This window comes from Monodelphis domestica, chromosome 4 (assembly GCF_027887165.1).
Source record: "Monodelphis domestica isolate mMonDom1 chromosome 4, mMonDom1.pri, whole genome shotgun sequence".
Classification (NCBI taxonomy): domain Eukaryota; kingdom Metazoa; phylum Chordata; class Mammalia; order Didelphimorphia; family Didelphidae; genus Monodelphis; species Monodelphis domestica.
This window is the reverse complement of record NC_077230.1, coordinates 117,131,199-117,149,015: the sequence shown is the minus strand read 5'-3', so window position 1 is coordinate 117,149,015 and position 17,817 is coordinate 117,131,199. Positions and strand designations below refer to the sequence as shown.

At 31.7% G+C, this 17,817-nt stretch overlaps 1 non-coding gene across 1 annotated transcript; it reads left to right on the top strand.

Annotated features, from left to right (window-relative positions):
• Positions 1-12,897: 12,897 nt before the first annotated feature.
• Positions 12,898-13,005, top strand: LOC130454159 (U6 spliceosomal RNA). Its single transcript, XR_008911835.1, has one exon. It is a non-coding gene; the product is annotated as a U6 spliceosomal RNA (small nuclear RNA).
• Positions 13,006-17,817: the final 4,812 nt, after the last annotated feature.

The window sequence follows — 17,817 nt, the reverse complement described above, 5'->3', positions numbered from 1 at the left end:
ACAATAAATATATTAATATTAACAAAAAGATCCATTGCTTGTGGTCATTTTCACCCCTCAAAATCATAGATTAATAAAAATTTATCAAAATACAATTTGCTAAGCACTGTACATGACAAGAGAAATGGTTCTTATTACCATAAGTTGGTACTATTTTGAAGATGCAAAGCATTACAACATAAAACTATTGGCACAAAGGTTTGGATATTGAAGGACACTTAGAGATCATCTGGTCCAACCTTCTCATTTTATGACCAACTAAAGCCCCTAAAAGGAAAGGAACTTCTTTGGGATGCTAAGAAACACAGAGTATATTTGAATGGGAATTTGTCCTCCTTAACTTACCAACTGGGCGACTCCAGATAAATCCCTTAACTTCCATTTGCTTCAATATCTTCATCTGAAAAAGGAGATAACAATAGCATCTATTCTCTCAGAGTTATTGTGAGAGTCAAGTGAGATAATAAATGTAAAGCACTTAGCACAGTGGCTGGCACACAATGAGCATAATACAAATGATAGTTATTGTTAATCTTTTTTATTATTAGTGTCAGAGAAAAACCTAAAATCCAGACAATCTGACTTTCAGTACAATGGTCTTTCTTTTACATGGCCTCTTATTTCTATGAATCAGTTAATTTATACTATTTATCTTTTCCCTGTCTCCATATTTCTTTCCTGATTCAAGACAACAAGTATAATTTGAAAAAGCTTGTTGAATTACAGTAAGGAGAATTTGATTCAAATCACATTTGCTTAAGTTACTAGTTGCATGACTCTAAGCAAATTGCTTAGCCTCATCTGCAAAATGAGTGTTAAATCTCTAAAGACTCCATTATTTTTTAATCTCTGATCCTCTGATTCTGTGAAGAAAAGAAATAAATATCACAAAATGTCACTGAATCAAATGCAATGAAATATTTTCAATGTTCTTCATTGCTTTTGAATTAATAATCATACTATTAGATTTGTCTATTAACTTCTTTCTCAAGGTTAGGGAAAAGGTACGTCTATCAATGTTAGAGCTCAAACAAGGAGAAGCAAGTTCTTAGTTGGCACATTCTGCGTGTGGAGCCATGCTGTTAATATTAGAAGGGCACATGCCTCTGGTATTAAAGTAGGCTAGAAAAGTTGAGACAGATGATTGATTGGCTGATGAATGTTTTGGCAGTTTTATTAGAACATGAAAACAAGGGTCAAAAGCCTGAGTGACTTTATTGCTTGTCATAACTGCCGCTATAAAGGGCATAAAGGAAAGTTGAGTCAAAACGTTTCTAAGATGAAAAAAAAAATCATTTTTAATTTCAAATAAATTGGTTCATGCCATGAACTGAGCTTTTCAATAACCCTTTTTGTAGAGCACTGCATGAGTTTCCTATTAGCTGAAGTGCCTAGAGCTCTGATTATATCTTTACCTCAGATCTGGCACCTGAAGAGTTTGGGACATTGAACCAAGCATGGAGAATTGTGGGATTCAGATGAGAGGTTGGTTGAGCCAGCACTATGGAGAGCATCCAAACTTTAATGATTGAATTGTGCATAATTCATCAGGAGCTACTAAAAACAAATTCTTGCAAAAATTAGTAGAAAAATTAAAAGTTTTTAAAAAGATCCTGGATATGACACTAAAATTCTTCCATTTTAGTTAGCATTCTTTCCTTGTGTTTTGTCAAATGCAAGAAACAAAAACAGGCTTTGTAGCTCTTTGAACCCAGTCTTCTTTAAAAATATTCATTTTCACAGGAAAGACTGAATCTGTCTGGGAGCCAGGTATCACCCAACTCACTTACATTCTTCTTTACCATTTCCCTTACTATCTCCTTAACTCCCAAGCAAACCATTGATTTTTAAGTTTTTTTGGGGTGGACCTGAATTTGGTCACATCTACACAACTTTTTACATTTCTGTCAAGACCACTTTGCCTTGGTGGGATGTATTAAGTCCTCCTTAAGGAATTCCTTTAGGTAGAACTTCTTTAAAGTGCCCTAATAATAAAAGTTAATGAATTCCAGTAAAAGCAAAAAAGCAAAAAAGACTTCTAGATGTACATCTAATTCTTTTTTATTTGTTCAACTCCTTTAGTTTTCATTTTCTATATTTAAGATGTTCTGCTCTGCCAAAATTAAATTTGTCCTTCTGGTAACATTTTAATTTTACATGTGGTAGTAGACTTTCCTTGTTACACATATTCGTTACTCTTTCTAGAAAATAATGTTGTATTGCTCAGCATGTTTCACTAAATGCTTAATTATAATTAGAGCTCTACAAAAGAAAATACATTATGAACCTCAAACAACTATGCAATTATTAATATTATCATTATAACATTATTTCATTTGTATTTATTATATAATAATAATATTTTATTATTTTTATTAATACTTATATCTGCAATAAATAAAGGGAAACACCTTAATGGTGAGGTAAGAGGACTAGGAGACATGGACCTCAATCTTGGCATACCCTTGGTTTAACATTTAATTTTCATCTATCTGAACTTCAGTTTACTTACCTATAATTGAGTTTTAACCATTAATTTAGTGGGTTGGTTTGAGAAAAATAAAGAATAAAATTTAAACTACTATATACATTTTATTATTACTACCATGACCTGGACACCAGTGCAACTTTTATTATTATTTTCCCACTTTGAACTGGAGTTTCCTCACCTGAGAGTTGTTAGCTTGAGTCAATATTCCTGTGCAGATAGATCACTGATACTGAGTGATTAGAAGGGATTAAAGGGTAGAGGCATGAGCTCTCTAAGTTTCAATGAATATTTTGCCTATGTGCATGACTAACCATGTTAATACCTACTTACTGTAACACCTTTTAGAGGTAGAGCTCAGCAATCTTTGAGGTTAAGAATGAGATACTGTTGTCTACATACTTCTAGAAGATTCATTTGGGTCAAGCAAGGAAGTAAGGTATATCTTTTTAAATATTGTGTATTTAACAATTATTAACAAAAACAAACATTTTATATACAATGAATGAGAAAGAAAATCGTATAAGAAGCTAAAATTTTTATTTACTTTTAGAGCTACAACTAGAATGATTAATTAACAACAATAACTGATTTTTCCATATTTTTCTATATTATTTTTGCTTCCTCAAAATCCACTTCAAGGGTAAAGTCAAGAAGGTGGCTAAGTAGAAGCAAAAGCTGAAACTGCTTTGAGAATCTTTCTAAATCAATCTTCAAAAAGCATCTCAAAATGATATGAGTCTGAAACCAATAGCAAGATGGAGTGCTGAACACAACTTGAAAAGTAGGCAGAGAGAGCTGATTTTCATGGGCTAAGTGGGAACCAGAAGCAAAATTGCACACAGAGTAGTGCTAGCTGAATGGCCCCCATCTACTGTAACAGGTTCCAAACTTGGGCTAGGACAAATTCTGGATGTCAGGACTTTGTGTACACAAAAAACAGATTATCCCACATTCCACACCCTCCCTTTTGAAATCCCAGGCCCTGAAGCCAGGCCAAAGTGAAGCCCTTAAATCCATAGTTCTTGCCCTTTCAAGCCTGCACTTTCCTGAAGCCTTTAGGTTCAAGGCAAAAGAGCTCAGAGTGCTGAGCCCTATAAACCATAAGCAAAAAAGACAGAATTAGTAGCTTTTAGAACACCAAGTTCAAAGTTAAAAAAATACTGGGAAAACAAGCAAATAGCAAAAGAAATACCTAACCAGAGAAAAGTTCTATGATGACAAAGTGCAAAGTACACAGTCAGTAGGAGATGTTGAGATCAAAGTAACCACATAGGAATTGATCTCGGGCTCTTGAAGCACTCAAAAAGATGTTTTAAAACAAAATAAGAGAAAGTCAAAGAAAAGGGGGGAAAACAAATGAAAGTAATGTAAAAAGGAAAAAAAAAACCTTAAAAGACAAAATTGGTCAATTGGAAAAAAGAGGTACAAAAATTCGATAAAGAAAATTTGATAAAGATTAAATGAGATAAAGAAGGTAATTACAATCTGATAAAACGTAGTGTAGACAATGAAATCAATATCAATAGTTAACATATATCTTCCAAATGGTATAGCATTCAGGTTTTTAAAGGAGAAACTAAAAGAGCATAAGGAGGAAATAAATCATAAAACTATACAAGGGAGCCTCAGCCTTCCCTTATTCGATTTAGATACATCTAACCAAAAAATAAATATGAAAGAAGTAAGAGAAATGAAGGAATTTTTAGAAAAAATAAATTCAATGAATATCTGGAGAAAATTGAATAGGGACAAAAAAGAATATACATTCTTTTCAGTAACACATGGTACATATACAAAAATTGAACATGTACTAGGACATAAAAACTTCACAACAAAATGCAGAAAAGGAGAAATAATAAACTCAACTTTTCCAGATCATAATGTAATAAAAATGATCATCAATAAGGGTTCATGGAAAGGCAAATTAAAAATTAATTGGAAATTAAATGATCTAATTTTTCAAAATGGATGGATCAAAGAACAAATCATAGAAACAAATACTTATTTCATTGAAGTGAATAACGGGGAGGAGACAACATATAAAAATTTATAGGATATAGCCAAAGCAGTATTTAGGGGAAAATTTATATTCATGAATGCTCATATCAATAAAATAGAGAAAAAGCAGTTCAATGAATTGGGCAGGCAAGTAAAAATATCTAGAAAATGAACACATTAAATATCCCCAATTATGATAATAATGCAATGATCCTGGACAATCCCAAGGGGCTTCTAAGAAAGAATGATATTCATATTGAGAGAAAGATCTGTGGGAGTAAAAACAAAAAAGGAAAAAAAATGACTTTTTACTTGTTTACATGGGAATTGGATGTAAGGTTTTGGTTTGTAAAAGATTATTACAAAACTGAATAATATGGAAATAGGTATTGAGTGATAATACATGTATAATTCAGTACAATTGCTTATCAGCCCTGGAAGGAGGGGGAGGTAAAAAGGGGAGGGAAAGAACATGAATCATGTAACCTTGGAAAAAATACTTAAATTAAAAAAAAATTAATCTCCAATTAAAGACCAAATTGGAAATTCCAAAAGTCAAAGGAGAAATTAAAAGATTTGAAAGTAAAGGAACTATTGGACTAATGAATAAGACTAGGAGTTGATTATATTAAGAAAGATAAACTAAGTAAAGCATTGGTTAATTTGATTAAAAAAGGAAAGAGAATCAAATTACCACTGTCAAAAATAGAAAGTATGATTTCAACCCCCATGAAGAGGAAATTAAAGCAATCATTAGGAAATATTTTGCCTGATTATATGACAATAAATCTCATAATCCAGGAGAAATAGATAAATGTTTATAAAAATATAAATTGCCTAAACTAACAAAAGAGGAATTGGAATGTTTAAGTAATCCTATCTCAGAAAAAGATATTGCGTTAGCCATCAGTGAATTCCCCAAGAAAAAATCCCAACACCAAATGGATTATCAAGTAAATTCTATCAAATATTTAAAGAACAATTAATCCCACCACTTTACAAACTCTTTGTCAAAATAAGCAAAGATGTAGTTGCACCAAATTATTTTTATTACACAAATATGATTTTGATGCCTAAGACTGGAAGACCAAAAACAGAGAAAGAAAATTACAGAACAATTTCCCTAATGAACATTGATGCAAAAAAATTAAGTAAAATACTAGCAAAAACATGACAGCAATATATCACAAGGATTATTCAATATGACCAGGTGGGATTTATATCAGGCATGCAAGGTTGGTTTAGTATTAGGAAAACTATCAACATTATTGACCTTATCAATAATCAAACTAACAAATCACATGATTTTCTCAATAAATGAAGAAAAAGCCTATAACAAAATATTACATCCATTCCTATGGAAAACAATAGAAAGCATAGGAATAAAAGCATCTTTCCTTTTGTTTAAAAACATCAGCAAGTATCATCTGCAATGAGGATAAGTCAGAAACTTTCCCAATCAAATCAGAGATGAAACAAGCATGCCCATTATCACCACCATTATTTAATATTGTACTAGAAATGCTGGTTTTAGTAATTAAAGAACAAAAATAAATGGAAGGAATTTAAGTAGTCATTTAGGAAGCTAAATGCTTTGCACTCTTTGCACATGATATGATTATATACTTAGAGAATTCTGGAAATACAACTATAAAACTAGTTGAAATAATCACTTTAGCAAAGTTACAAGATACAAAATAAACCCACATAAAACATCAGCATTTATATATATTCCCAATAAAACTCACCACAAAGATTTAGAAAGAGAAACTCCATTTAAAATCACAATAGACAATATAAAATACATGAGAATCTCTTTGATAAGCAATGCAGGAATTATGCGAACAGAAATACAAAACACTTTTTACACAAATAAAATTGAATCTAAACAATTAGAACACTAATTATTAATGGGTAAACTGGTCTAATATAATAAAAATGACAACCCTATCTAAATTATTTTATTTATTCAATGTCATACTTATCAAAATACCAAAAAACTACTTGATAGAACTAGAAAAATAATAACAAAATTCATCTGGAAGAACAAAAGGTTAAGAATATCCAGGGAACAAATTAAAAAAATGTGAAGGATGACGGCCTAGCAGTACCAGATATTAACTTGTACTATTAAGCAGAAATTATTTAAACAATCTTGTACTGGCTAAGGAATAGAAGGGTGGATCACTGGAATATGCTAAGGATAAATCACCTCAGTAATCTAGTTTTTGATAACCCCAAAGATCCTAGCTTTGGGGATAAGCATTCACTATTTGACAAAAACTACTAGGAAAATTTGGAAACTATGACAAAAATTAGTTTGAAATCAATACTTCACACTCTATATCATGACAAGACAAAATGGGTATATGATTTTAACATAAAGAGAGATTTTATAAAAAACATTGTTTACCTATCAGATCTGGGGAGAAGGGAAGTATTTATGACCAAACAAGAGAGAGAATATTGAAAAATGTAAAATAGTTTTGATTATATTAAATCAAAAAGGGTTTATAGAAATAAAACCAATTCAATCAAAATTAGAAATGAAACAACATATTGGGAAAAATTTTATAACATATTTCTATGATAAAAGTTTCATTTCTCAAATATATAAAGAACTAAGTTAAATTTATAAGGCTCCAAGTCATTCTCCAATTGGTAAATAGTCAGAGGATATGAATAGGAAGTTTTCAGATGAATAAATCAAAGGTATCAATAATCAAATTTAATATGTTCTAAAATTTTTGAATGTCCTAAATCACTCTTACTTAGCAAAATGCATGTTAAAACAACTTTGAGATACCACTGCACACTAATCAGATTGGCCACAGTAAAGGAAAATGGTGAATGTTGGAAGGAATGTGGCAAAATTGGAACACTAATGCATTGTTTGTGGAATTGTGAACTGATCCATCCCTTCTGGATGGCAATTTGGAATTATGGCCAAAGGGATATAAAAAGAACACATTCCTTTTGATCTAGTAATACCACTAGGTCTATGTCTCAAAGAGACAAAAAAAATGAGAAAGGACCCACTTGTTCAAAAAATATTTATAACTGCTTTTTTGTGGTGGTAAAAGATTGAAAACTAATGTCCCACAATTGAGGAATGGCTAAATAAACTGTAGTATATGATGGTGATGGAATACTATTGTCCTAAAGAAATGATGAACAGAATGATTTCAGAAAGAGCCAGAAAGACCTATCTGACCTGGCAGAAAGGGAAGTAAGCAGAACCAGGAAAACAGCAATATTGTTGAATGGTCAAATTTGATAGAGTTTGGTACTAACAGCAATGCAATGATTCCTGATAATTCTGAGGGACTTATGAAAAAAAAATCCTATCCACCTCCAGAGAAAAAACTGTTGGAGTAGGAATATAGATGAAAATCTATGATTTATCATTTGTTTATTTTGCCACATGTTTTCTCATTGTTTTATAAGATTAATAATTTACAAAAATGAACAATATGGAGATATGTTTACCATAATAATACATGTATAACCCACATTGAATTGCTTTCCATCTCTGGAAGGAAGAAGGGGAAAAAAGGAGACAGACAATTTGGATCATATAACTTCAGAAAACTTATGTGGGAATTTGTTATTAATATACAAATGAGTTTTTTAAAAATCCACTCCTTCATCCACAGTATTCCTTCTTTTCTCTATCACAAAAGATATGTTCAAATGTCTTCCAGTTATAGTGCATAGACAAAAATATGCCCACATATGTCAACCTTATTCCTACCAATTTCACTAACATCTCATGTTACCTTTCTTCTTCCTGACTATCTCCATCCCTTCCACCCCACAATGTCTAGTTGTATAAAGGTTTTGTGTATTTTTCCTTCTACCTTTTGGAACTTCGTCTTCTTCTGCATATAATACTCCCCTCCTACCCCCTTTAATTCTGTCTATAATTCTTTTTATAATTCAAGACTCCACATCATTGCTACTTTTTCTATGAACTCTGACTTAACAAACTTATTCCATGCTGATTTCTTATTCTTTTTGTCTTCAAATCAATATTAACCATTATTATTTCAAGATCAGAAGAATGGTAATAGATTGGAACTGTGGGTTAAGTGACTTGCCCAGAGCCATCCAGTTAGGAAGTGTCTGAGGCCAAATTTGAATTGAAGAGTTCCCATCTCTCTAGTTGATTCCCTGAATCCTCTGAGTCATCTAGCTGTTCCTGGTACATATAAACAAATTAAAACAACAACAAAATAATTCCTAAATACTTCAAGGGTCTAGGTTTTTCTCATAAAGTATTTGCACATTTCACTAATACAGATTGCAATCTTTTATGACTGGTTGTTGCTGAAAAAATGTATTATTCAGTATCCAATATTATGGTAATGTTCTGAACAAAACATGGTATTTTCTTTAAGTGACAAAACAAAATAAGCTAAAATTTTATCTGTGGGACTTTAAAAATAATTTTTCCAGAAATTTTTCTATGTTGTAAGATATTGTGATTGTTTTGAATAGGAAATAGGTGACATGAGCAAAACATATAAACTGACACAAAATTAAGTAGATTTAAGAATACACCAAATATAGTTAAACAGCAAACACAAATGGAAAACAATAATAACCAAATAATTAAGACTTAAAGATAATTAGAGTAGACAAAATTGCCCCCACAAAACACAAATGAAAAGGCACCTCCCCAGTATTTTTAAAAGATAGGGGGCTATAGGTATGGAATATAAAATATCATGTCACATTTTTAAAATGTGTCGGTTAGTTTTGGTGAACTCTTTTTATCATACTTTCGAATTATTTGTCATATAGGATGGCCCTCTGAGCAGATAAAGGAATGTTATAATGGTAAGTGTGGATAATTAAAATATATTTTTTATTTTTAATTTAAAAATAGTTTTTATCAGTAACTATTGACAGTTCCATTTGTTTAATGAAGCCTTTGGGGTCAAATCTATAGTCACTTTAATGCTATAGTGAATTATTAAAATAATACTTCACTGGAGAATAAAAACTTATTTATATGTGTGTTGTCCCCTAATACATGTAATTGTATCTGAATGTTTGTGGAGTACATGTTACAAAGCACATCAGGAATGATTAGAGAAAAACCCAGCAGACATGTAAAAAGTGAGAGAACGGATTACATAAGCCTCTCATTAGAACAGGAAGATATAAGGCATGCTTGAACTTTGAAATCACTCAATGTGCAACCAGTTAATTACTACCAGTCTGCACCATGATGGGAAATGCTCTCAGGGTAAAGGTAGGAAATACATACATAACTCATTCATCCTCAAGGTGCCCTTGTATACCGATCCTTTCCAGGGGGGTTGTTAAATTACATAAATAGACAGCTCAAAGGCTTGAGGTAGGTGGTGAGAATCTAAAGGTTTCTTATGGACCCACATTCATTGTGAACAAAACCAATGTGATTATGAAAGGCATTCACAAATCCTCTGCTTTTATTCTGAAACCTGGTAGCTTCATTCCTTAGAACACTCCAGTAAACATTTAATTCAAGGGCCTAAAAGGGATTTAATCATTGCTAAAGCTCTCAACCAGACTTCCCTTACCAGTAGGCAGTTAGTTACTCTGGGTAGCTTTTTGAGGAATGATCAGAATCCTATACTTAAAAATACCAGTTTATCAGCCCACACAAATAATATGCTTGCCAAAGTGAACTGAACTTTTTTCTTTTAAAATGTATATACATTATGAATGGGTATAATGCATGTTTATTATGTCTTATAGGTCAGGAGACTTTTCTTGTGAAAGGATATACTTCTAGCTCCTTATTAGAGAAGACGTTTAGGTTAGGAATCAGAAAGGAGAATATGAAAACCTTGGAAACCTGAGAAAAGTGAGACAAGATTACTGAAGTAGAGAAAGGGGGGGAGGAAAGGGGAGACTAGGGTTAACAACAACTAACTTTATCTAGTTCAACATTTTTACAAGGGCTTTGTGTCTCCTAATAATATTTTTCCTTCAGATGATATTTAACCAATTTAAGTCAGTGAGCAGAAGAGAATGAATGAAGACTAAAAGCATTTTTTAAAAATGGCTCACAATGCTGAAAGTCAGGAAGCCAGGGCTTGAGTCTCAGCCTCTAATCACAAACCCTCTAAATTTTATCCTAAATTTAACAGAAATCCAAGAGATGGAAATTTGGCACTCTCACCAATTACTGTTGTATTCAAAGACATCATATCCTAATTAAGATCCTGCCTTCCTTAAGTCACATCCTTTATATCTTACTATTTATATTCACGATAAGACACAAACTCCTTGACAGAAAATATTTTTGGGACTTTTATCACCAATTCCTATAAAAATTCTTGGCACAAATAAAGTTCTTAATCAATGCTTAAAGAAATGAATTGCATTTGTGAAACTGGAGGAAAAAATCCCAATAAAAGCAAAAGGATAAAGACAAAGATAACCTCTTATTTACTTAACTTTCAAAACCATTATCTCATAACTACCCCTGAGATAGATAATGTCTGTATTATATCTCTTTTTTACATATAAATAAAATTCTATAAAGAGAAAGTATATGGCTTACCTAATAACCCAATAGTAAGTGAGTGACAAAACCCAGAAAATAACCCATAGGTTATTTCTACTGCTTTTTTCCCAGAAATAATTCAGTATATTTCTTTAGAGTCTGGAAAAAGATTATAAATGAACAATTTTTATTGTTGTTAGAGGAAACATTTCTGCTCTTTGAAACAATATGGGAAAATTTCTACCTTTCAAATATAACAATATTATCAATCTCTAAGGAACAAGGACATAGTTCTAATTCCACTCACAAATTGTTGATTTGTCTAAGATGCTCTAATGAATCAAGATTTAGTGATAATGATGAGCTTAAAAAGCATTGAAAATTGAGTCTTGCTTTTGTGATCTATACCCATTCTGCCATGGAATAGCATTTGATCTGGAACATAGTGATGGAAGAACAAATTTGGTTTTAAGGACTGGGAATCTAATCAACAAATTGTTTAGGACTGGAGAGGAATGCACAACCAAATTATCAATGTACAACCACAATGCAGTTCCATAAATTGTTTCCTAATGAAGAAAAACTCCATTTTTTTATACTGCTTCTTTTTTAAAACCTTACCTTCTATCTTGGAATCAATACTGTATATTGGTTCAAAGGCAGAAGAGTGGTAAGGGCTAGACAATGGAGGTTAAGTGACTTGCCCAGGGTCACACAGCTGGGAAGTATCTGAGGATAGATTTGAACCTAGGACTTCTCGTCTCTAGGACTGACTCTCAATCCATTGCTGCCCAGCTGCTCCCTCTAATACTTTTTAATTGGGTGATCTTAGTAAAACCATTTAAATTCTCTCATTTTGGTTTTCTCCTCTTTGAATTTGGGCTAGCTGTTCTCTAATATCTCTTTCTATTCTAAGTTTATGATCATATGCCTTCATTAAATATAAATCCCATAACATCAGCACTATGGACAGCTCCAGAATAAGAAATGATGACAGTTAATCATTCATCACTCTGTGTGTGTATGTATGTACATGTGCTTGGAGTAATAAAAAATATCAGAATGTCAGAGTCTTAAGTTGCATAACAATTAACAGGAGTTTATGCCCATAAATTTCCCCTATACTCATTGAAAGAGAATGTCAAGTCAGGCAACATTGATGGAATCTCTTTGGATATATTATGTAACATCTCTGAAGGCTGTTCTGTTAGAATCTGGCCCACATGCTGCCTTTACCATTATATAGCTCAAGTTAAATGTGTTAGGAAAAAAGAAAGCAGTGATGTGTGGATGGCACATGCTGAATGTGTTAAGAATTCAGACATTTTCCAGCCTGCTGGCTGTATGCTCCCCATGGAGAGGATGTACATGTGGGCCCAACTCAGGCATATTCATGACCTCAATACTTTGCACCTTTTTTATTCTTTGCTTTTTCATCCTTCCCAACCAATTACCCATATTCCTTATTATTCACTTCCCCCCATTTTGTTCTGCCAGATTAAACTTCTAACTATATCAATTTTTCTTACTATTTCCACACAAATCTCTCTTCCTGTTCTCCTATTTGCCAACCAATCACACTAGCTCACTTCTTTCAAATATGTTTTCCTTCTAGTAGGTCTCACAGTATGGAAATGTGATTTTTCAGTTCAGTATCCCTAGCTTTGCCTCTCTATAACTACGACTTCTATCACCCTTCCTCTCCCACCCACTAATCCACTGTCCTCTTCATGTACCCAGGGCTCTCACCTGTACCCTTCATCCTCCCCAAGAATATATCATCTGGAAAGATTCTTACAAGAATGAATCAATTATATGTCACTGTGTTTATTTCAACAGATATATGCATGATATTTTTCCCTGCCATTTTTTACTTAGCTACTTCAAATTGAAAAATCAAAGACAAGTTCTCTCTCGTGCAGTATATACTTTAAAATTTGAATGATACAGAGAATATCAGCATCATCCCTGTGCAAAAGATCACATGGAAATTCATAAGATATTTCTTTATAATATGTTTTTCAAATCTATGTTTCTCTTGGTAGAGAATTACGTAGGAAGAAGTATTCAGGAAGGAAAGTTACACAAAAGTTATCAATAAAATTAGATGAAATTGAAAAGAATATAAAGATGAGCAAAAAATAAGCTGCATAGAAAGGGAGACAGATAATCTCAAAATCAGTCATGTAAGCCAACTGGCACAAACGATCCTTGTGTGATTATTTCTTTTTCTTCTAGACTCCCCTCCACTACTACCACCTTCCTTTACTAATACCACTTTTCTCTATATATAGTATTATTGAATATGTGAAACACTTAATATATTATCTTATTTGATCCTCAAATCAATCTTGTAAAGTAGATATTTTTATTATCATCATTTTATAGATAAAGAAAGATTGACACACTCAGATCGACACACTTGTCTGAGGCAAGATTTAAAGCCAGATTTTCCTTATTTTGAGTTTAGTAATTTATTTACTGTGTTGCCTAAATGCCTTAAACTCTTTATTTATTCCTTTTGCTGTGTGAATTCAATGTAAAAATGGGTTAATTGACTTTCAAAAGTATAAGAAGATATACAGTTGCAATTCACACACACACACACACACAAAATGACTGTGTGCCCAAGATTTTGTTAAAGACTGTGATAGAAATAGATTATAGTTGCCTAAAGTAACTTAAAATGTGGTTGGGTAAACAACACCAGAATTGACAAGGAAGAATGAAAAATATAATTAAATCCTAGCTAGCATTATATGTATAATATTTTTTAAAAATCTACTTTCTGTCTTAAAATCAACAAAGCATATTAATTTCAAGCAAAAGAACAGTCAGGCCAAGGCAATGGGATTTAAGAGACTTACCTAGGTACTCCCACATAATACATTTTTAAAAGTTAATGTCAATCATAGGAGATGAGGAAGACTTCATTGAAGTAGTTATGATTCACTGGTCTTACAGGTCATGAGAACTAGTTTTAAATCACAGATCTTGTATTTACTAGATCTTAGATACTTAATATCCTTGAATTTATATCACAATTTGGATAATGAATGTTATGAAAATTATTCCAACAATCTGCTTTATTTTGCAGGGATAAAAGAATATTTAAGAAAAGTGTTTTGCAAGGCATAAAACAACTAAATATAGTTAATTGTTGCTGTATATACTGACATTGTCAGAACTGAGAAAAGGGAAGAAGGGGAGGGGGTGTCTCTGGGTTCTTATAGTAACTTGCTTGGTAAAATTTCCTTGACAAGATATATAAAGCTTCAGATAAATACTTGAAGTAGATGAACTTTTAAATCTCTTCCAAATATCAGTCTGTTATTCTATGATTTCATCCTGATGGCATTAACTGTAACTTTGAGTCTATCCCATCATACAAACTGTTTACAATAAAACCTTATCAAATCAAAGTATACTTATTCATGCTAAATTTCAACAGGGACTACTAAGGCTTATATTTGCTTATTAAGTCCTTTATAGATTGTCAAACTATTGTGCACAAAAGTCTGGAGGGCAATGATTAATTTGTCCAAAGAACTGCTTTTAAACATATTTAGGCCTTCTAGAATCTCTTCTCTGTGGATAATTAATTTTTTAGCTAATTATAAGCAATTCATTAAAGCTGGTTCCCCAATCCTTCACTTAGGCAACATTTTGCTAGAATAATTTGAATTAATATTCATATGTGAAAATAAAATTTATTTTTTTAATATACAGACATATATTCCTCCACTCACATTCACAAAGACAGATACATATTCTTGAATTTTGTATTGCTTTAGTCTGTCCTTACATATAATTTATCAGACTTGGTGTGGTGCTTCTTTTTTAAAGCATTTATTTATTTATTTTCAGAGGAAATGACAGTTGGGGGCAGGCTACTACTATAACTGAGTAAGAAGAAACTGGTGTACATGCTAGGTGCTTCTGTAACCATAGGATGTAATGATAATCTAATACTTCATTCTCATTTTCAAACCTCAGCAAATTTCTGTTTCAAGAATCTTAATTCTGATTCAAAAGTGCTTCCTAGCATAAAAACAACCTTTAAGACAGTGAAACTTTTAAGTTTTATAGAACTTGCTGTGAAGTAATTGGAAAAATGTTGATGGAAAACAACTCTAAAGACCAAGATAAACTATCCCCATCACATACTAGCAGCCCCCAAAGCCTGCAGCATTGAACCAGTTGAACACACAAATGATATCAGTAAACAAGTCTGTTTTCAAAGGTTCAAATATATGTATTCTATAAAGTGCCCCAAGTCAGGAATGTATATTGCTGTATACCATTGTGGGTATCTTTTCTTCTCTCCCCATTTTAATGTTTATCCAGTGCAATATAAACTCTGAAACTTAATGTCAAATTCTAGGACCTAGGGTGACTAGTGATTTCTCTCAGATGTCAAGTGTTTCTGATCATAGAGGAAAGTATTAACCTATGGGGCTATCATGAATTAAAGCACTAAACTTTCCAAAAGACAAACAACATATATTCTGACTGGACTCAATTAAGGTCAGTCCTAAAATAAGACTCAAAGTTTTAAAAAATTCTTATCTTTGGAAAACAATCTCAGCTGTATTTCCAGAATGAAAACCTCCCCCTGCTTAAATTGGTTGGTTGCATTGTCTTTGAGAGTAATAGAATGGGATTTCTGTAGTACCATACCCTATATTGCATATAAAAATGGAACAATCATTTCTTTTTCACATACTTGCAGAGAAGAATATATAGATTTCATGACTTGGTTCAGACAGCATTTGGTCTCAGATCCTGTAGGGTCTCCAGCCTAATACCTCTATTTTTAACAAATAATTACCTCCTATTTTGTGTGGTGAAATTAAGGTTTTTCATAAGCCTTATCTGTTTTCATCTCTCCTACTTCTCACATCAAAATCCTTTTATTTCTTCATTCCTTCTTTGTTATAGTAGCTGAGGAAGAGGAATCATTTTTAAGTTGATCTGTCCTAACATTTTTGTATATGTTCTTCAATCATCCCCTCTTTCAACTTTAATTTCATCCCATTTAGTGTCATATTTTCTTTACTAATTAAAATCAATATGCAGTTATTGATCATTCTTTAAAAACCTTCATATTATTTGCCACCTCTTTAAGTTCTTATCCTATATCTCTGCCCCTTTTACTAATAGGCTTCTGAAGAATTTGTTGTGTCCAAGGTCTAAATTTCATACTAATAATTCACTTCTCAAATCCTTGAAAACTATTTAGTGAATATACCAATCTAAAATTAAATTTAAATTTAAAAAATTAAAAATAAAATTAAGCTTTATTTAGTTTTATTTTTCATTTTTGATGATTTTAATTGGTCTTCTTTCTTTTTTAAAAGCAAATTATCCATTCTATGGTTATTTTTCATAATCCAGGTCCCATATTTAGTTATTTGTTAATTGAATTTTTTAAATTTTTATTTTCTTTTTATTTTCTTTAATTTGGGATTTTAACATTTATTCCTTTTCCATTATTTAAATTTTCATGTCCAATTTATGGACTTGCTCTTCCCCTCTTTTAACTGATTTATGTGCTAAGAGATATAAATTTCCCCTAAGTACTGCTTTGACTGCATTCCATAAATTTTGGCATATTGTCTTTATTGTTATTATTGTTAGTGAAATTATTGATTATTTTTATTGATGATTCTTTAGGATGAGATCACATATTTAGTTTCCAACTTTTTCTTTGCATTTATTTAAAATTTTTCCAAGTTTTGTGTTATAATTTTTAATATTTGTTTTCTGCCATTTTTCAAACCATGTTCTCTTTCTCCCTTCCACCACTCTCCCTATACCAAGAAGGTAGGAATATGATATAGATTGTACATATACATGTTTTAATGTTCATCATGTTGTGTAAAAAACACATTACTTACACTGGAGAAAAATTAATAGAGGAAATAAAGTAAAGAATGTTATGTATCAATCTGTATTCAATCTGTCAATTTCTTCTACAAGAGTGGATAGCTTTTTTGTCATGACTCCCTTGGAGTTGTCCTGCATTCTTACATTGTTGATAATAATTAAGTCATTCACAGTTGATCATTGTACATTATTGTACTTACCATGTATAATGTTTTCCTGGTTCTGTTCACTTCACTTTGCATTACTTCATTTAAGTCTTTCCAGATTTTTTATCACCCTTTTAGTCATTTTATGGCACAATAGTATTCCATTAAAAGCATTTTCCATATCTTGTCCAGCCATTCCTAAATTGTTGAATATCCCTCCAGTTTACGGTTCTTTGCCACCACAAAAAGAACTGCTATATATATATATATATATATATATATATTTTTTTTTTTTTACAGGTGGATTCTTTCCCACTATTTTTAGTCTTTTTATATAGATCTATTAATTTTATTGCTGGGTCATAGGATATGTACAGTTTTATGGAATGATCATGATTTCAGATTGCTCTCCAGAATGACTGTATCATTTACTAATACATCTTAATATTTGTGCTTTCCCTCTGAGATTTCCCACAATGTATCCTTTATATCTTGTTTGCATACAGTTGTTTATATGTTATCTACCACAGAAGACTATGAGCCCTTGAGAGAAAGCACTATTTCTGTTCTGTTTTATCTATGAACCTTTGTATCTGTTTCTCCTTTTATCTTTTCACAGTATATTCGTTTTTCTTATCTTTTGATTTTTTTAAATATCACATTATATTCAACTTAACTTCCAGTTCTGTTTATATATGTTTGGCTTCATTGCTCTAATAGTGATAGTTTTAAAGTATCTTTTAGTACTTAAGCATTCTAGGTACTGTATATATCTTAGGAATGTCAAAAAT